Source organism: Acinonyx jubatus, chromosome B2 (assembly GCF_027475565.1).
Source record: "Acinonyx jubatus isolate Ajub_Pintada_27869175 chromosome B2, VMU_Ajub_asm_v1.0, whole genome shotgun sequence".
NCBI classification, from domain to species: Eukaryota; Metazoa; Chordata; class Mammalia; order Carnivora; family Felidae; genus Acinonyx; species Acinonyx jubatus.
This window is the reverse complement of record NC_069385.1, coordinates 100099973-100121810: the sequence shown is the minus strand read 5'-3', so window position 1 is coordinate 100121810 and position 21838 is coordinate 100099973. Positions and strand designations below refer to the sequence as shown.

Sequence of the window (21838 nt, the reverse complement as noted above, 5' to 3'; positions counted from 1 at the left end):
TCTCATTTTAATGTCCTCTCCATATATACTCAAGTGATTTTTAACATTTAAATGCTCAATTATTAATGCAAGTGGTTGGAAAGGAGGTATTTGTTTTTTTTTTTAAGCCAGAACTCCTCCTCAGGAGCAGATACTCTCTCTCACTGAAACAGTAATAATTCTGAAACAAAAATGATTTTGTCCCCGAGTTACTACTTCATTTTTAGAAATAGTTATGACTTCATGTCCAGGGCACTTACTTTTAGGCCCCAGACTGAACATCAAGAGACCTGAGTTCCAGCCCAGTTCTCCCACTGACTGGTTGCATGTTCTTTGGAAGGTCTTTCCTCTCTCTGTGTCTCAGTTTCTCATCCTTAAGGAGGAATTTGGACTAAATGGTTGACCGGGTCCCTTAAAGCTCTCAAAGCCCGCAGTTTTGATCCTGTTGTCTTTACTCAGGGGTGTCAGATTTCAAACCCACTCTTTACATGAGATGGTGAGTGGAGCCCCAGCTGAGAAGAGCAGAGTTGATATGCTTGTGTTCAGTTACCTTTCCCCACTGACTTTCGAGGAAGTTATTAGACTTCCAGTGATAAGTAATTCAGGAAAGGGAGGGAAGGAGGGAGGAAGACAGGAAGGGGCCTACGAGTTTAACCAAATAAAAATATTCTACTTAAAAAAAAAAAAATCCCACTTATCCTAATGGTGCAAAGAGGTTGTTACCAAAAGAAGGTTGGAAAAAGTGGTTATCACTGGGGTGCTCTGTGTGTATTTGATGACTATAGAGATGACTGAGAAGACCCTTCAGATTTGGACTGACAACAGTTTACACTCAAAGTATGATTATGATACTAAAGTAGAAACTAAGTGTGAAATTGATGATAAAAGTATATGCTCTATCTGTAAAAGACTTTAGTGGTTGAACGTTAAGAAACTAGTTTGAAGCTATGCTCTGTTCTGGACTTTTCCCAAAAGGATGTGGAAATGCGTGATGGCTGGTATATATGTGGGGCTTTTCCTTTTTTAAAGAAGTCTTCAATACCCATTGGCTTACTCAGGATTGTACTCTTTTGCAATAAGTAGAATGCAGAAGAATCTTTATTTAGATGATTCTGATGGATTGGTGTTTTACTGTTTTATAAAACAGAAAAAGTGTTGTCTGATTTACAGGCCAGTATTAGGTAGTTTATTTCCTTTTGCTTATCTTTATCAAAGTGACCTTATGATACCTTTGTGGGTACTGCTACAAATGTGAAGTGAGATGTGCCGAGGCCTTTAGACCTCTTCTTTTGTTAATACTCAGCTACTATAGTACCCATGTTTTTAAGAAACATGCCACGTTCAAATTTGAATATGTTCTTCATGGTCTCAATGGAGCCTTCATCTAGTGGAGGCTTCCTTTGGCTTCCAGGCTGGAGAAATTTGTGAATTGTGGGAATGCAGCTGATTCTGGCCTTGAACTCCTAAAATGCAGAAGTATACTATCCATGAAAAGAGAATAGGGCAAAATAGACAAAATACAAACATTGCACATTTTTGCATCCGAGAGAAAGTGTTTAAAAATTATATTCCTCATGGCTGGTGGAGGTAGAGGATAAAATGGAATTTTCATACATTGTGATGCCTTGTACAAAGCAAGTTGGCAATATTTCTCAAGAACCACAAAAATGTTCATAGGCTGTAACCAACTGACCCCATTTTTCAGATTGCATCCTAATGATATCATCTTAAATATGGAAAAATTTATAACCATGAAGATGCTGTTGCAGCATTGTTCATAAAAGCAAATACTCCAGAGTATCCTGATGTCTAACTAATAAATAGAAGTCCTTAAGTCATAAGGATTTTCTGTCATAAGAATTTTTCCATGTTGTTATGTCATCTTTGAAAATATGCCTTTAGGTAAGTGCATAAAATTCTACCCAATAGATGTATCTTCATTTATGTAGACATTCCTCAGGTATTGAATATTTAAGTTGTTATGATTTTCACTATTTAAATTAGGTTGTTCTGGGGCACCTGAGTGGCTCAGTTGGTTAAGTGTCCGACTCCTGGTTTTGGCTTAGGTCATGATCTTGTGAGACGGAGCCCTGCGTCACCGAGCCCTGCACTGACACTGAGTAGCCAGCTTGGGATTCTCTCTCTCCCTCTCTTTCTCTGCCCACCCCATCCCTGCTTATTCTCTCCCTCTCTTTCTCAAAAATAAATAACAAATAGCAAGTTATTCTGAGCACAGTAAATGGAATATTATATAATCATGAAAATGTTCAAAAATATAATATCATATTGTATAAAAATGAGGCAAACTAATTAAAAATACCAAAACATGCATATAATGTAATGTGAAGTGGGAAATGGAGACTGCAGAATTACCATAACTTGGAATACAACTATTTTCAATACGCATATATTTAAAAGGCTAGAAAGGAATCCACCAACATAGCAAAGTGTCTTAGAACACAGGCCATGGAATCAGTCAGACTGAGGGTTTGTGCACCAGTCCTGTCACCTACTGACAGTGTGACTTGAAAGAAAGTTCTTTGACCTCTTGGAGTCGTTTCCTACCCATTTGAGGATGAAATAAAATCAATGAAGTAATGTGCTTTCAGTGCTTGGTACAATGCTTAGCACACAAGAGTATAGTCAGTGGCTCTGGTTATTGTTAAACAATTGCCGTGTTAGGACGAGAATATCTTAAATGTTTTCCTGCCACCTTATCTAGAGAAAGAAAGCCATTTTATTGAGGTTCTGCTACATTCTAGGCAAAACCTTTGAGACTTGAGTCCTGCCAGAAGTCTGCCCCAGATCCCCATGCTGGCCCACATGACCTTCCTCTACTTTCCTGTATCTTACTTTGTTTTTAAATTTACTACCTTATATTGAGGTTATCTGTCTATGTGCTTGTCTCACCCACTAGATGTGTTCTTTGAGGGTATCTTTGTAGCTTGGCGCAAAGAAGTTACTAGGTTCTTAAATGCTAATAAGAATGAGAATAAGAATGAGAATGACTGAATGAAAGAATAAGCAAATGATAAAAATTCATTCTTCCTGCAGTTCTTGGGAGTTATTTGGAGAGCATTGCCTGTAGCAGAGGGAATCCTGTGAGGACACTGGGTTTGCACTCTTCAGCCATTAAGATGACTTCAAGGAGCTGTATGTCAGCCCAGCTCAGCTGGTTGCCCACAAGAAAATCTTGCCCGTGGTCTCTTAGTGCCTGCATCATAGTTGAAAAGAATTAGAGGATTTAGGGATTATACCTAGAAAGATAAAGTAAGTGTGATTGGCAGAAAGTCTTCTAAAAGTTTAGAGACCTAGTTCCCTAATCTTGGCCACTGGCTAGCTGTGTGAGCACAAGTAAATCCCATCTCTGAGGGCTTCGGTTTGTTCATCTAAAAGAGGTGGACTAGCCCAAATCCTCCTGAGTATTCTGAACACCAGAAACAGCCTAATCTCACATATACCTTTGTCTTCTTTCCATTACATCCCCTATACCTTCTCTATGAACCTTTATAGAACAATTTTACCCCTCACAGCCTGGATTGGTGGCTCTCCTGGGTCTGCAATCATAATTCTCTCCTCGCACCATCTCAGGACAGGCTCCTTAGATTTGCTGCTCTTTGTGGGAGAACATGATTCTCAAAGGGACACATGCCTCATTTCTATAAACAAATTTTCTTTTCTTTCTTAAAATTTTTATGTTATTTTAGAGAGAGTGTGTGTGTGCGAGAGAGGGAGAGGGACAGAGGGAAAGAGAGAGAGAATCTCAAACAGGCTCCATGCTTAGTGGCTTCCCACTAAGGCTCCCCAAGAGGTGGGGCTTGATCCCATGACCCTTGGATCATGACCTGAGCTGAAATCAAGAGTAGATGCTCAACCGACTGAGTCACCCAAGCACCCTGAAAATTTTCTTCTAATAAGGCTCTGACTTATGGGTCAGTTTGTGTTAAAATCAACTGAATATAAAAGGTGGGAGTAGAGGGCGCCTGGGTGGCGCAGTCGGTTAAGCGTCCGACTTCAGCCAGGTCACGATCTCGCAGTCCGTGAGTTCGAGCCCTGCGTCAGGCTCTGGGCTGATGGCTCGGAGCCTGGAGCCTGTTTCTGATTCTGTGTCTCCCTCTCTCTCTGCCCCTCCCCTGTTCATGCTCTGTCTCTCTCTGTCCCAAAAATAAATTAAAAAAAAAAAAAAAAGGTTGGAGTAGAAAGGTCACTAAAGTATTTTCTAGCCTTAAACCTCTGTGATTTTGTGTTGCTTGGACATGGGATCAGGAGTTGGAGAGACCTGACCGTAGGCTTCAGTGTTATTAGTTGTATGACACTGGGCAAGTTACTTTGCTTCTTTAAGCTCTGGTTGCCTCATCTGCAAAATGAGGATAACAATGGCACATCTTTGATGGAGTTATGAAGATTACATGGAATCATGCATGCAAAATGTACAGAACAGTGATTGGCACAAAGTAAGCACAAAACAAAAATGAGCCATCATAGGATTAGCACTGTTTTGGTGGTGATGATGTTGTTGATACTATTTTTAACCACCAGAGAAGTCTCTGTTTTTCATAGTATCCCACAACAAACACTTAAGTCCTGGGAATAGCGGTGTTAAACATCGATTCCATTGCCACTATTGGTAAAACTGTAGGATAAAAATCTCTTAAATTATATGCTAATTACACCAGAATAGATTATTTAAAAAATTTTTTTAACATTTATTTATTTTTGAGAGAGAGAGTGTGAGCTGGGGAGGGGCAGAGAGAGAAGGAGACACAGAATCTGAAGCAGGCTCCAGGCTCCAAGCTGTCAGCACAGGGCCCAATGCAGGACTCGAACTCACAAACCGTGAGATCATGACCTGAGCTGAAGTTGGACACTTAACTGACTGAGCCATCCAGGTGCCCCGTAGACTATCTTTTAAATGATTTTGAACAAATGATACTGAGAAAGTCTGAGGTATAGACTATTCAGTTTGATTCATCTCCCATCTTGGACCAAGGGGACTGATAACTCACCTAATGTAATGCATGAAAAAGTATAACCTAGGAAGTTAGAGTGTCAATCATCTATACAAAATACATAAATATCAAATAAACAATCTACATTGTATGATTAAGCTGTAAAATTGTTGATATAAATATATTTCAATGTATGTACTAAATCCTTCAATTACAACCATTGGTACTCAACCCAGAAAGGATGGATTAAACCAGCATTGCTGTTAGGTTTGGAAAACTGATCTGTCTCATTTTTACCAAACCCCTAACATTTTTCATGGTGCTTCCCTATGTTGACTGATATTATAATGAATGCAGCTGGAGGTCAAGAGCACTGATACTAAAGAAGTCAACCAACCCTTGTGTTAGGACTGGCACTAAGTATTCGCTTAAAGCTCAAGCTTTTCAGACATTATTTTCAGCTGTTAAAAATGTGGGGACAGATGAAAAATAGTGTTATTTTTATAACAATTTGTTTCTTAACTTAATTTTAAAATATTGTGTAGAATTCTGACAAGCCTTATAAACTGTCCTGGGCCCTGTACTATCCAGTGTATTTTAGAAGAAATATCCATCCTTTCCACCCCCTCCTCTCTAATTAGTGTGGAATTTTCCCTTTGGAATCCTCTTTATAAGACTCTGTTTTATTCCATAATCAAACCAAGTAACTGAAATTCTGTCAGCACTAGAACTACAAATATTGCTGGAATTATGCATGAAATCCTTAAAAATATATAATGCAGAAGACCAGGGTGAGAGGAAGAAGGGCAGGTTTGTCTTATAACTGTAATTGGGGGAAGAATTTTGCTTTCACAAAGTGTTTTTGGGACCTTTATCCACCAATAACATTCTTTATTTTCAGTTTAATTGTTTTTTCTCCTCCTTGATCCATGTCATAGAGCAGGGCAGACGTTTGTCACTTACCTTCTCATAGACAGGGAAGAACCTTGTAGTGGCTCTTTCAAGGATGTATTCAAGATTCATCGCCTTCTCTCCAGGCAGAGAGAGTGGAAAAAACATAATCATGTCACTCAGATCCTTCAAGGCCTCTACATACATGTCAATCCTAGAGAAGGGATGATAAATCAAAAGAGTTCCAGGTCAAGGAACCATCATTTCATGAGCCAAAGAAACATGTTAACTAATGCCTCAGTTTAACCTGCCTAGTTAACAGGTATCTCAATGTCTCATGAGTTAAAAGCAAGTATTTCTACCTGCATGTTATTTCTTTGAGATATTAAAATCAATTTGAGAAATAAGGAAAATTCTAAGACTAAAGTATGTGAGCAATTATGTGGGTGTGAATTTCAACCCTGTGACATGAATGCTAATTAAAACACAATGTATTAAAATAGTCCTAAAGTAATAAATTAGGCAAAGATTGTATTTGGCTGCTTAAATGTTATAACAATGAAATTACCCATGTCTATACAAGGTGGGGGGAGGTAACTAGGGACCTCCATGCTGCCAACAACATCTCCATCTGGACTGAAGGTTCTCAAACTTAGTAGAACAATTTAGGAAGGCACAGAACTTACTCGACAGGTTCCCCCTTGCCACTCACATCTCTATGCCAGAATGAACAGAAAAATAGGTACTACATTAGGCGACCAGTAGTAGTCTGAGCATTGGAAAACCTCTGTCCTGCTCTACAGTGAGTCTCTTAATCTTTTGGAGCTACAGTTCTTTTAGCTTTAACCTAGAATAGCAATGAGTCTCTTGAAATGGTCTCAAATTCTTTGCTACTCCTGCCACTGAGACTAAGTCTCTTTTTCCCCTTGAATCTGAATGGGTCCTAGGGACTTGCCTGACCAGCACAATGTGGGGAAGTAATGTTCTGAGACTTCTAAGACTAGGTCATAAGAAGCCTTACAGCTTCTACCCGATCCTTTTCCATACTTGCTCTAAGGGAAGTCAGCCACCTCATGGAAGAAAAAGCTCAAGCTGGTCTCAGGGAGAAGTCATGTGGAGGGAGAGAGAGACCCTGCCAGGCCCTTTGTTCCAACTTTCCCAACCCAGGTGCCTGACATATGAGTGAGGACCTGCATGAGAGACTCTTAGTGCCATCCAGCGGATCCCTGTCAACTCACAGAACTGTGAGAGAAAGTGTCTGCAGCAGTAGAGAGCCAGAAGAGTAGCATTCTGAGCATTAGGGTTATTTGGGGATTACGTAGTTGAAAGAGTTTTAAAATATAAAATATGTAACACATACAAGGTTTCATTATAATGATATACCAGTGAAGGCACCTAAAAATTATTAGTTCATTTTCCATTTTAAACATTAGTGAGAAAGATGTACTTAAAAACCACAGCTCCTTCAAGGAATGGCTGAGTCCAGGTCTGGAACAAGAGATGTACAGGATTAATTTGGATCATCATATTATACCAGGTAATAAGGGAGTTATCAGAGACCACTAGAGCAAGGTCAAACATTTCCAGGAGCCACTTGGCTCCCACTGGCCAAAGGTAGGACAATTCGAGCATAAATAAGAATAACAACTAACATGAATTGAAACACATCAAAGGTACTTAAATCGATGAGATCACAGTGATACTAGAACAATAACAAATAATTAATTGTAGGAATCAGGTGAGCCAACTCATTTGGAAAATTGGTAAACAAAGGTCTAGCATTTCCTTTGAGAAACTGTACTCCAGGTAACCAGATAGTAAAGGAGAGTTTTTCTTTATAGGAGTATTCTAGATAATAAATGCAGAAGGAATGATAGCATTGAATGCCAATGGCTGTTAAGATCATAAAGAGTAGAGGAGCAGACTTTTTTTTTTTTGCTTCCTGATTAGGGAATGCACCAATACCTATGAAATAGCCTTGCAAAAACCACTAGTATTTGAGTCTGATAAAACCTCAATATCTAACAACTAATTGCCAGGAAATACTGAGACAGAAGAATGTGTTAAACTACACTGCAGGGATGTAATCAGCAGAAATTTGGCAGTTAGAATCTGCTAGAAAGCAAGAGAAAACTTATTTTAAGATTTAAAAATACAAGATGCATTTCAAAAATCTTACTGCACTAAAAAGTTTAAAGCTAAGCTTCTGAAAATAAATGCATTCTGTGAATAAAACGACGAGAAATTTATTTAAAACACACCACATTTGGTAAAAATGGACTGTTTGTTGTTTACCAACTAATGGTTTTCTAATTCTGTGCAATAATTTACAATTTAGGGTTGCTATTTTAAAATCCAGATAAAAAATAATAAAATAAAATAAAATAAAACAAAACAAAATAAAATAAAACAAAATAAAATCCAGATTAAGACAAGACTGTTGTGCTGGTTTGTAGACCAGGTTGCCCATTGCAGAAGGACTGGTGTGTGTACGTGAGAATTTAGACTGTCTGGGAGACTGGGAAGCTATCTGGTGTGCCAGAGACTAGCGAGGTGGTTTCCAAAAGATACTTCTGGAATCAATTTCACATTCATGCCCCAAATCTGTTCGTTCTTGTGTTTTACCCTGTGCTTTACTCCCACCTAGTGGAGGCAAACAACAGATTTCATGAGAAAGAGTCCCATTTCCCTCACTGGTTCTTGTCCTTGCTTTTGTACTAGACAAAGAATCAGAAAATGAAATAAACTGTGTAATTGGCCATGAATTGATCATTGTTGAAAGTAACCATTGTGTAAATAGGGTTTATTTTACCATTCTCTTTCCTTTGATGTGTGTTAGTTTTCCCATAATATGAAGTTAAAAAATAAGAAAAGAATTTTCAGTTAATCTATTGTCTATTATGATTAATCTAGCATCTATTACGATTGCTAACATGCCTAAAGGTTAAATATTCTTTTTTTTAATTTTGTTTTAAGTAAGAAGTGATTGTTGTTACCAGGCTTGTTCCTGTATGTTCCTTCCATACACGTCATATTTTGCAGCTAGGAATCTTAGGATAGCTCTGGTCTCTACCAGATTCATTCCATCAATTTCAACCATGGAATTTTGACCAGGGAAACTTTGCATTTAACAACAACAACTTGAGAGAGCAATGGTTTGATTTAAACCCCACTCTCTGTCCCTATTGTTCATACATCAGAGTTCCACCTTAAAACATACAAAGGAAAGTTGCATTATTTACTGTCCCTGATGGTAGTAACTAAATATTCTTTAAACTCTTAAGCTGCTACAAAATGAGAGTAAGTAATCAAATACTACTAAAATATTTTAGAGACTGATATAAAAGAAATATTTATGCATTTATTCACACAAAAATGTGTACAGTACAAGACTTGAGGTTGTGTAATCTGGGAGATACAACAAAGTACAGACACAGAAACTTTCATTCTGGCCAGGAATGCCCCTTTCTCATCACTTACTCTCCATTCCTATAGCCACCCCACGAAGTAGACTCTCTTTCCCTCTGAACCATCATAGTAAGGTCCTAGGTGGTAACTCAGCCCTCAGATGGGCCCTCCATTTTTTTAATTAAGGTCTTTTATTTTAATTCCAGCATAACTAACATACAGTGTTCTATTTGTCTCAGGTGTACAATATAGTGACTCAGCAATTCCATACATCACCCAATGGTCATCGTGGTAAGTGTACTCTTTAATCTCCATCACCTATTTCCCCTATTCTCCCCTCCCCCACCTCCCAGTTTTTTCTCTATAGTTAAGAGCCTGTTTTGTGGTTTGTCTCTTTTTCCCTTTGTTCATTTGTTTTGTTTCTTGTATTCTATATATGAGTGAAACCATATGGTATTTGTCTTTCTCTGGCTGGCTTATTTTGCTTAGCATTATACTCTCTAGATCCATCTATGTTGTTGTAAATGACAAGATTCTGTTCTTTTTTATGGCTGAGTAATATTCCATTGCGTATCTATAGATTTAAATATAGATATATATATACACCACCTCTTCTTCTTTATCCATTCGTCTGTCAGTGGACACTTGGGCTGTTCCCATATCTTGGCTACTGTAAATAATGCTGCAATAAACATAGGAGTGCATGTATTTCTTCAAATTAGTGTTTTTGTATTCCTTGGGTAAATACCCAGTAGGGCAATTACCAGATCACAGGGCCATTCTACTTTTAATTTTTTGAATTAAAAACACTTTTGGTTTCTTGTGTTATTTCTTGTGTTGTTTGATTAAAAAACACCTTTTGTTTCATTCTGACGGTTATGAGGTGATATCACATTGTGGTTTTGATTTGCATTTGCCTGACAATGAGTAACGTTGATCAGATGGACCCTTCTTACCTACCCCACATGCACTGCCTGATTGTTTTCCTGGAGTCATAACACTCTGTTTAAACCTTTCCATTACTCCTCTTTGCTTATAAGACAGTAACATCTAATCTCAACCTGGAATTCAAAGCACTCCTTGAAATGTGCCTCCATGCACTTTCCACACATTATTGCACACCACTTTCTGTGTGAACCTTCCATCCTTTCCCTCCCTCCCTTCTCCCAGTCAGAATCCCGGAATCCCCGGTGACCTCCCATCTGGGTGATAGCTCTTTGTTTTGGGCTGAATGTTTCAGTCCTTCAGGGAATCTTTGCATTTAACAACAACGACTTGAGAGAACAATGGTTTGATTTAAACCCCATTCTCTGTCCCTATTCTTCCCTCCCTCTCTGTCCATCTGTCTGACCCTTCCTCAGAAGGGAAACAGCAAAGCTGGCATTTTCTCACTTAACACCGTAAGTTGAGCTAGTTCTCTGGACTGGATCCATGGCGAGAGCATCCTGGTTTTTCTGCTGCCGCCACCAGGTTTCACTCTAAGGACATTCTCTGCTCCCTAATTACATCATTTGGGGTCCAGCTGGGAGACAGAACCATACCAGTTACTTTAGTTACTTTAACCATACCTAGTTCCAAAGAAGTTAACTAGGTCCTGGAGAACTGAGAGGCAACAAAGGGGCAATGCAGTGTCATGAAAGTGGCTACTGCAGAAAGTAAGTATCATCCCTATGGCTGAGGAAACAAGGGGATGGGGCTGAAATTGTAACAGTTTAGGAACTTGGAGGCAGGGCTCCTCCCACTTTGAACTCTCATATGCTTGTTGCAAGATCCAAGTGCTGCCTTCTTGACATAGAGATACATCAGATACTGTCTACCTAATTTTCTCTGCTCTTTGTGTGGGGCGCCTGGGTGGCTCAGTCAGTTAAGCATCTGACTCTTGATCTCAACTCAGGTCATGATCTCAGGGTTGTGAGATCAAGCCCTGGCTTGGGCTCTGTGCCGAGCATGGAGCCTGCTTATGATTCTCTCCCTCTCTCTGCTCCTCTCCCCCCTGATGCATGCTCTCTCTGTCTCTCTCTCTAAAAAAAGAAGGAGTGTGTGTGTGTGTGTGTGTGTGTGTGTGTGTGTGTGTGTGTGTGGTGTGCCTCTCACAGAGATAGAGAGACCACCTGTCTCATCCTTGGTCTAATACAGCATCATATGTAACAGGCTTTTTTTCTCACCTTGGATTAATTTCTCAAATTCTTCACGTGTTTCAAAAAGTTCTTCTTCAAACTAAAGAATGAAAGACAGAATATAATAATGGGCTGCGAGCATCATTTTGATCTTTATTATTACTTTTGATATCACAGAAAAATAAGTGAATAGAAGTAAATGGTCTAGCCACCAATTAAACCAATGTTTCAAGTAGTTATTGAACCCATGCTGACCTCTTCTGTGTTCTGTGAACCTAAGGAAATGTTTATATAAAACCAAAGCAAAGGATTTACTGAATTCAATTGATCTTGAGTAACACTGATACCCCCTGTTGTATGGAAGGAACCTGCCAGATGGACTTTTCAGATCATAATCTAAATGCAGACTACTCCTTTCATTAGCTCGGACAAGTTACTCTCTTCTGTTTCCTAACGTGGGAAAATGAAGCTAATACCTACTCCTGACAGTCATGACGGTTAAATGAGATCCTACCAAAGAAGACGAACTCTTATGTTTGGCTCAATGTTGATCATTGTTACTCTTTTCCTCAGGACTTTCCCTTGGGTGGTGTTTGTTGTCCCTCATTTCCAGGGTTCAAGAACAAGCAAATGTTTGATCATTCTATTATTTAGACACAGAGAATTTAAACTGCAGCAAATCTCAGAAACTATGTGGTAGCAATCTAACTGAAAAAAATACATCTATAAATTGAATGCGTGCATTTTGTACAGTATAATTTTAATGTAAAATTTAAACACAATGGGTTTTCTGTATTATTTCTATCATGATTAGAGATGGAAAACACAATGCATAAATGGAAAACAGTATTTTCCCCAAAGATTTTATTCTACCCCCTTTGTAACAAAAAAAATTTTAAAAATGTTACATTTACAATTTGGGATGATAAAAAATATTAAGAAAAGGTACTGACAATGTGGTTCCCAGTGTTATTCCTGAATACGTAGAGTTAACATTAAACTGAGGTATTTGATCACCCTCGTTCCTAGACCTTGAAAATGAGCATTAGCTACAACTCTGGGTGCTCTTCTTTTCCAAGCCTTCATTTGATGCATATGAAGCCCAGAGAGGTTAATTGATTTGCCCAAAGTCCCTCCGCTAAAAGGTGGAAGAACCAGGGCTAGAGTCCCTTCTCTCCAAACCCACTACATTTTAGACACTATCACCTTGCTAAATGTGTAATTTGTATTCGAATAATTTTTTAATGTTTATTTTTGAGAGACAGACAGACAGACAGAGCATGAGAGGGGGAGGGGCAGGAGAGAGGGAGACACAGAATCTGAAGAAAGCTCCAGGCCTCTGAGCTTGTCAGCACAGAGTCCGATGGGTGGGGCTTGAACCCACATACCGTGAGATCATGACCTGAGCTGAAGTCAGATGCTTAAGCGACTGAGCCACCCAGGTGCTGCATGTATTTGAGTAATTTTTATAGGAAGAAGTCATATTCCAAAGTTGACACCAAATATGAGAATACAGATGGGGAAACCAGAGTATAAAAACAAAGCTTTCCCCAAAGCCCTTTTTTCCTAAATTTAAAGATTACTTTTGGGGGACCTGTTGGCTCAGTGTTGGTTAAGCTTCCAACTTCAGCTCAGGTCATGGTCTCTTGGTTTGTGGGTTCAAGCCCCTCCCATTGGGCTCTGTGCTGACAGCTCAGAGCCTGGAGCCTTCTTTGGATTCTGTGTCTCCCTCTCTCTCTGCCCCTCCCCTGCTCACGCTCAGTCTCTCTCTCTCTTTCAAAAAATAGTGAATAAACATTAAAAAAACATTTTAAAGATTACTTTTGACTTTCATGTAGTGTGATGGGGAGAAAAGTACATTTGTTTATGATTTTAATTTCTCCTTAAATTTCTCATGTCAGGAACTCCAGGGTAACTTTACTGTTTGCTTTGGCCAGGCTTCAAGATCTCAGAGCATGAAGCCCAACCTCCAATTCCAACCAGGGCGTTACCAGGTTAATCCATGAGAGCAACTTGGGGAGAGGGCAGCACCTGGGAGCCCATCGTCTGGGTATGGCCATGAAGAGAATGGAATACAGTGAAATTCCTCAGACTGTATACTATCCGAGGAATTTTCTAGTAGGTTTAGATTGAGTTTCACCAGACCACAAAGCAAGGGTTTACCACCTGAACGTTTTTGTTTTTTATGGGGTGTCTTCTTCAATTATATCTTTTGCTTGAACGCTTACTATGTGAGGGGCCCTGTCAAGTTCTGCTCTAAGGATAAACGAAGCACAGCCATTTTAGCAAAGTCATTTGTGCTAGAGCATGATTATTTAACTTTTGAAAATTTGCTATGACTTACATCAAAAAGAAAAGTCAGGCACAGAAGGTAAATATTGACTATAGAATTTTCTTCTAACTCTGACAAACTACAATACCAACCCTGAATATAAGAACTGTGAAGAGTCAGGAGATCCCAGGAAGAGCTTCATGTGGCTCAGAAAGGAGAATTGGCCTTTTATTGTTTTGAAAAAATTAGGTAATTGGAAGAAGAAATGACAAGTTCAAACTGTTTTATTATATACTAAAAAATAGTGCCCTCCCCCATGAAGAAATTGCAGTGTTTTTGACAGGTGGGCTTTGGGCTCACATTGTCTCCCACGTGTTTTATCATATTTTATTCAGAGCTAATGCTAAAACAACAATACATAAAAACTGAGATCTAAAAAATAATTAGGGCTGCGTGGGTGGCTCAGTCCATTAAGCATCCAACTTTAGCTCAGGTCATGATCTCATGGTTCATGAGTCCAAGCCCCATGTCAGGCTCTGTGCTGACAGCTCAGAGCCTGGAGCCTGCTTTGGATTCTGTGTCTCTCTCTTTCCCTCTCTGCCCCTCCCCTGCTCACTCTCTGTCTCTCTCTCTCTCTGTCTCAAAAATAAATAAACATTGAAAAATTTTGGCGGGGGGCGCCTGGGTGACTCAGTCAGTTAAGCGTCCGACTTCAGCTCAGGTCATAATCTCACAGTCCGTGAATTTAAGCCCCACGTCGGGCTCTGAGCTACCAGCTCAGAGCCTGGAGCCTGCTTCCGATTCTGTGTCTCCCTCTCTCTCTGCCCCTCCCTTGCTCATGCTCTGTCTCTGTCTCAAAAATAAATAAAAACATTTAAAAAATTTTTTTTATTTTTTAATAAATAAAAAGTAATTATAAAAGAATGACCCTAATTCCTCACCCCCTTCCTTTATTCATCTATCATTTATCCATCTCCATATGAATAGATCTCAAAAACATAATAGTGAATGTAAGGAGGAAAATATAGAATGATGCTCAAAAGGCACAATTTATGTAAATTATTTCAAAAGGCACACGAGTGGTTGGTGAGCACACACATGAATGTAAAAATATAAAGGCTGGACTGACTGGATAGAGGTTACTTCAGTAGACATGGGAGTGACAGTCCAACTGAATTTTAGCTTCATCTGTTAATGCTTTATTTCTAAAAGATTATATTAATATATTACCCTTGTGGTTTTATTTTTATGGCTGGAGGCAAATATGACAAAATAATAATAACTGCTCATTCCACATAGTGGCATCATGTTCATTATAAGCTTTTTTGTACTTCACATATTTTCAAAATTTTAATTTAAAATTTAAAAAAATTCATAACAAAGGAATTTTTGACAAAAGTGCTGGTGAAGTTTTCATAGACATTTTTTTGCTTTATTACAGCAGAAATTCTTTTTATTTATTTATTTTGAGAGAGAGAGAGAGAGCACAAGTGTGGCAGGGGCAGAGAGAGGGAGAGAGAAAATCCCAAGCAGGCTCCACATTGTCAGTGCAGAGCCCAACATGGGGTTCCATCCCATGAACTGTAACATCATGACCTAAACCAAAATTAAGAGTCAGATGCTTAACTGATTGAGCCACCCAGGTGCCCCTATTACAACAGAAATTCTCTACCTGGGGACCTAGATTCCAGTTATGTATTTTGTGGCTTCTTGGAGCCCCTACAGTACATCAGACTTTTTCCTGGCAAATAGTTTCTTAGGTTTCTTCAGATTTTAGTATAAAACATCTGTTATTGTCACCTAAAATATTTTCAAAACCTCTGTACCACCAGGTATCATAAAATGGGTCTATTTCACAAAATGTTTAAATAATAAACCATGTTCTAAGCTGCATTCATATGAGGAATCTACATTCCTAGTGAACAAATTAACTTACATATTCTGTCAGGGCTAAAACAGAATGTAGACCATCCTAACAAATATCAAGTGAATGAGGTTACTTGCTATTTTCACATTAAACCACGTGGAGCTGACCGTAAGTGTGAAGAAAACTGCCTGTTCTTTCATCTTTGGATCTAAGAGACCATTTAGGAGCAATTAGGAAAAAAAAAAAATGTGTGGTGGCATCTGGGTGGTTCAGTCAGTTGAACGTCCAACATGGGCTCGGGTCATGATCTTGCTCATGAGTTCAAGCCCAACATCAGACTCACTGCTGTCAGCCTGTCAGCACAGAGCCCACTTTGGATCCTGTCACTCTCTCTCTCTCTGCCCCTAGCCCACTTGCGCTCTCCCAAAAATAAATAAATCTTTTAAAAAAAGTTGTGTGGGGGCGCCTAGGTGGCTCACTCAGTTAAACATCTGACTCAGGTCATGATTTCATGGCTCTTGGGTTTGAGGCCCGCATCAGGCTTTATGCTGACAGCTCAGAGCCTGGAGCCTGCTTCCATTTCTTTGTCTCCCTCTCTCTCTGCCCCTCCCCCACTTATGCTTGCTCTCTCTCTTTTAAAAAATAAACATTAAAAAAATTGTTTTAATTGTGTGGGTTACAGAAGAGGCTAATGCTTTCTACTCCCAATAAATATTTACAGATACAAATACTTATCTTTGAAAGGTCTTTCTAAACTTCAGTAACTTAGCTTTTAAATACGTTAAGAATAGAATTTTTTTAATTCATTAAAGTATAGGATAGTTATAGTTTTGGTAATGAATGATATGTTCTAACATCAGTATCTATGAGAGTGTTCTATATATTTAAAGAAAACTACCTGTTTCTTAATATTCTTTTACATATATATTTATTTTGAGAGAGTGAGTGAGCGAGCACCTGTGGGGGAGGGGCAGAGAGAAAGGGGGAGAAAGAATCCCAAGCAGGGTCTGCACTGTCAGTGCAAGCCAAGGCAGGACTTGATCTCACTACCACGAGATCATGACCTGAGCCCAGATCATCACCTAAGCTGAAATCAACAGTCAGATGCTTAACTGACCAAGCCACCCAGGCTTGAGACTAATGTAGTTAAACATATCCAATACTTGGCTGATAAGAATGAAATGAAAAGAAGCTGTTTGACAGACTGGGTCTCTTCCTTTCTTCCTCGTCTTCTTCCTCCCTCCCTTCCTTTGCTCATTAGTCATTATTTGCTTCACCTTGGGTGGGCTCAATGCCAACAACCATTTTCCACGCTATTTGGGCACTTTTATTCTTAATAAAAGAATGCACTGGTTCACTCACAGCCCAGTGTCTAAAGGAGCAGGTGGCAAAATTGGCTTTTTGTTCAAGATCCATATAATCATATTTTCTACACCAGCTCCCTAAGTAAGTATTCAACGACCCCAAGACGAAAATAATATGAATAAATCAGCATCTCACCTCTACCCCTGCTGCAGCCAAGAGCCACCGGATGGACTCCATTCTGCCTCGGCCATTGAAGTAGTGAAGCTTGGGCTTCCCCGCCATGCTTAAGGACTCCTGCAAATCAACAGAGAGAGACTGATGAAGACTGTTCTGCACACAGAGCAGGAGAGGAATCCACATGAAGAGAGCAGTGCAAAGTTAACCAGAAAGCTCTGGGCCTGTGCCCAAAATCAGAGCTGCTCCTCAGCTCCAAGGCTTCCTGTGTTCTGTGCTCTTCCTCACAAATGGAGTTTATCGCCACAAATTGATGTTCTCAAAACTTAATTGAATCACTGATACATTTTTTAAAATAGAAAGAGGACAAGTGAGGAAGCCAGACAGATGGAAGGAATTTGAAAATAAGACTCTGACCAGCTCTTCCTCCGGTAGCAGGTGGCGAGGTGTTAGCATTGCAATGTTTTTTTCTTTTTTCTATCCAGGTCCTCCTCCCTCCTCCTACCGGCACAGCCCAGACTGGCTAAATGGGGCGAGATTAGGGGAGGCTGATGCTTTTCACTTTCCAAATTAATTTCAGTACTTTAATTCTGGCGACCTCTGAAGCCTGGAGACAGCAATCAAGGGGATTTTCAATGACTCATTAGGATTTAAAGCAAAAGTGCAAAGTTAAGCAAAGTGGGTCTTTTCACACTTTCTTTTTCCTCTGAAAATGGAAATACCTTTTTTAGAAACATAACCTTTGCTCACCTTGAAGAAATTAAAGTATTATAGAAATCAAAAGCCCATCCCGCGTGACCCCAAGATAGCATCTGAGGTTTATGGGACATGGAGGGGTAGACTTGGTGGGGGGACAGTCTTTGGACATTTAAAGGTGGCTTGAGGTACTTGGAAGGGGGTTCCTGGAAGCATCGGGGCCTGTGTGGAGGGGTGGGAGTGGCTTTAGGAGTAGAAATTGTTCATGTCTACATGCTTTCAATGGGAACTGATATATTTTGGAGCATATCACCTGGCTCAATTTTAAAAACAACACTTCTATGGGGCACCTGGGTGGCTGAGTCAGTTAAGCGTCTGACTTCAGCTCGGGTCATGATCTCACAGTTCATGGGTTTGAGCCCCACATCAGGCTCTGTGTTTTTGCAGCTCAGAGCCTGGAGCCTGCTTTGGATTCTGTGTCTCTCTCTGTGTGTTCCTCTTCCACTCGTGCTGTCTCTCTCTCTAAATAAATAAACATTAAAAAGAAACAGCACTTTTACCCATTAAAAGCTCAGCAAAATGAATGAAGAAAAAATGATAGTTGAGGATATTATTTTGGAAACCATTTTGAAAATCATGGCTTTTCAGCTTTATGTGATGCCTACTAGAATCACCCTATTAGGGGCTTAAAACACACACAGGTGCACAAGTGTGCATGCATGTTCTCTCTCTCTCTCTCTCTCTCTCTCTCTCTCTCTGCCTGGGTCCCACATTGATTTGGGAAAGGACCCTGCCATCTGTGTCTTTTAGAATCTTTCCAGGTGAGTCTAATGTGCAGTCAGCATTAAGAACCACTGATCTGGACAATGGCTGCTAAAACTACTGATAGAGATCTCTAGCATGGAAAGGTTAGGCTGAGCACTCGAAACATCTATCATCACTAAAAGTAGGACAACCAGACGTGACAGGCCTCCTAATACGATACAGTAGAAAGTGTGCGGCACTGCCGGTGAAGAATTCTTGCCAAAACAACTGACCTGGAATTCAGTCAAGCCTCGAGATACCAATTTATGGGAAATACAGGAAACAGATGAGCACTTCAGGGATGCAATTAGCAAAATCAGCAAAATCTACAATGTGGAACTCTACAGGCTTGCTATTCAGAGAGTGGTCCCGAGGCTAGCAACATATGGAGCACCTGGCAAGCTGCTAGAAATGCAGGTAGCTTGGGCTCCAGCCTAGACCGTCTGGTAGCTACACTTTAAGATCTCGAGGGCTTTACATGCACATTCAAGTTTGAGAAGCACTGTTCTCCAGGTCAAGTGACTAACACATTCCCAAAGAACTCTCTAGTCTTATATTCCTGTGATAAAAAGTTTTTTGTTTTTTTTTTAACGTTTATTTATTTTTGAGACAGAGAGAGACAGAGCATGAACAGGGGAGGGGCAGAGAGAGAGGGAGACACAGAATCTGAAACAGGCTCCAGGCTCTGAGCTGTCAGCACAGAGCCCGACGCGGGGCTCGAACTCATGGACTGTGAGATCGTGACCCGAGCCGAAGTCGGACGCTTAACCGACCGAGCCACCCAGGCGCCCCTAAAAGTTTTTAAAGTTGCATGAAAATCAGAGAGGCAGGAGGAAGCTATAGGTTCAACAGATTTAAGAGTTTCTTTAAACAAATGCAATATATAGAAACTTTTTGTGGTTTCTGATCTTAAGAGAGCAATTATTTTAAAAATATATGACACAATTAGAGGATTTGAACTGTGAACTTTTAAGATAAGGGAATTACTGCTAACTTTTTAGGTATTATAGTGATATTATGGAATGTTCAGAAAGAATCCTTATCTTCAGAGACCCTGAGCAGAGGATCTAATTAACCCAAAGCTGGATTCCTGACCTATAGAAACAGAAACTATGAAATAATAAATGCATGTTATTCTAAGCCAAGAAAATCGATATCTTTCAGACACTCATATCAAAGTATTTATGGATGAAATAGTATAATATTGGCATTTGCTCCCAATTAACCCAGTTGTCATGGGGAATGGGTGAGAGTGTACATATAACACAAGTGACCTTTTGTTGCTAATTACTGCACCTGGGTGATGGGTATATGGGTTTCTTATACTTTTCATCCATTTTCCTAAATGTATGAAATTTCCCATCATAAAAACATTTTTTAATTGCTCAGCAAAAGCTGATGTTATTCATAAAAGACTAAAGCTTTAAAGGCCCCGAGGTGACTTCTGAACCACAAAGGAGATCTGGAACAGTATTCATTCCAGATTTAGGGATGAATGTGTGGGATGAATGCTCAGCCTAGATTTAGTTTGTGTCCTTGGTGGAATGGGGCTCAAAATAGAAATTAAACTCAGTTATAGAAATATTAAAAAAAAATGCACTCTTGAGTTTGTGAACTGATTCAGCTGGATCTCCACCCTGTGGTATCCACTCTGAAAAGTTCTCTCTGAAAAGTCTGAGGCCCAGGGAGCTTGCAAGCTGACCTACCTTCCCATCTGGCCATTTCGGTTAAAATGTTTTGATTCACTGTTACCTTCTCATTGAGTTACATCCCGCGAAGAGCAGTTTCAAAGTTGTTAGTGAGCCCCATCCTTTTTACATCATTACGTTATAATTCTTTTTTTTTTTTTTTACAAGTTTTACAACTCCTCCCAAAGGACAATTAGTTTCTGATTCTCATGTCATCTTGAGGAGCTGGCTAAGAGGGGCTGAGTCCATGGAGCCTGGTGAGGCCCCTGTGAGGACCCGGGGCTGGATATTGTGGTCCCTGGTGTCTGGTTCCATCAGCTCTGGGCTGGTTCCCACAGACTGGAGGCCAGTGGGCAGCCTTGGGTCATGTGCTGGGGAGGCGCTGATAAGCACAGGTAGGGGCCTGAGCTGGGGAGGACCCGAGCCACCCAGAACTTCACCTGCCATCCATAGGGCTTGTACCCTGACCTCCAGCAAGACTGCCAAGGGTGCCCTGTCCAGACCCTTCTCACCATAAGCACTCACTCTTGGGGGCAGTTCCCAGGAGACCCACCAGCCTGAGGCACAAGTGCTTGTCCCCTCTGCTTTCCCCTGGGTCGGCAAATCTTGGTTTCCCCCAAGTGGGGGCATCCCCAGCATTCTGGACCAGGGATTTCTTGGGTCACCCCCTTCTCCAGCAGGTGACTAGACCAGCACAGGGCTTCACTATTATCCTGCCCTCTCACCTGCCCAACTTTTAGGGGATGTGAAAGGCTTCTGCCCCCAACTCATCTGCCCACTCACCCCCTAAATGGGGACTGTGACATTTATGAGTATTTGACCTAGGAGGCAGCTTATCTGAGTCTTACTAGAGAAAACTGTACCTTGGAGAAAAAAGAAAGCAGAGAAGGGCCAGGGTGACAGGTGAGAGAGCCCCTGTATATGTAACATATAATGGTTAAGTCCCCAGTCCACTTGTTCCAATTGTACATACTAATGTGAGGTGAGGGAGTAACAAGAGTATTTGGCAAATACAACTAAATCAATATGGTTAATACATTTTAAACCATTCAAATTGTAACCTGGGCTTTCATTAAAGCTACACGTTATTGTCAATAAAAACATTAGATATATTATTAGTATCTGTGACTTACACATAGAGTAAACACGCTGTAGCATAATTACTGGATTTGAATAACTGAACTGTTTGCTTAAGGGAAAGTATTGAACTTCCTCCTACAAAGGACCCCAAACAGATCTCCCAGCAATAAGTATTAATAGAATACCATCTGCCACCAACTCTTTCCAGCTGTCGTTCCTTTTGTAACTGCTTCCAAATCTGTCCTTTATGGAGGTCAAGGGAAATCATAAGAAAGCTCAGTAGAGTCTAAGAGCACTGATCACAACGTCCCCCCCACCTATTTTCAGAAAGGAAAGGGATTAGAAGCAATTATTGCTTTATTTCATTCTAGGTAGAAGAACTTGAGCAGGCAGGTAAACCTGCTAAGTAGATAATTTCATAGCTTTCAAGTGAGCATCTGAAATTTAAAAAAAAAAAAAAAATGTAAATCCATTGTTTAAAGGGTGTAAGAATAAAAGGAATTAAGTAGACCGGGCAAGTTTTACAAATCATACCAACATACTTATCCACTAAATTCCAGAAAGGCAATTTAATTTAGTTTGGCAAATCCACACACTACGACTGATTT

General features: G+C 40.0%; 1 long non-coding RNA gene across 3 annotated transcripts; it reads right to left on the bottom strand.

Moving 5' to 3' along the window:
* Positions 1-63: 63 nt before the first annotated feature.
* LOC106973065 (uncharacterized) lies at positions 64-21652 on the bottom strand. Of its 3 annotated transcripts, none has more exons than XR_008298563.1 (5): positions 21416-21652; positions 16984-17082; positions 11393-11444; positions 5892-6033; positions 64-1442 (listed from the first exon to the last, which is right to left on the bottom strand). It is a non-coding gene; the product is annotated as an uncharacterized LOC106973065 (long non-coding RNA). The 3 variants fall into 3 exon arrangements; XR_003419571.2 differs by lacking the exon at positions 21416-21652 and adding an exon at positions 17380-17459; XR_008298562.1 differs by lacking the exon at positions 21416-21652 and having other exon boundaries at positions 65-1442; positions 16984-17290.
* Positions 21653-21838: the final 186 nt, after the last annotated feature.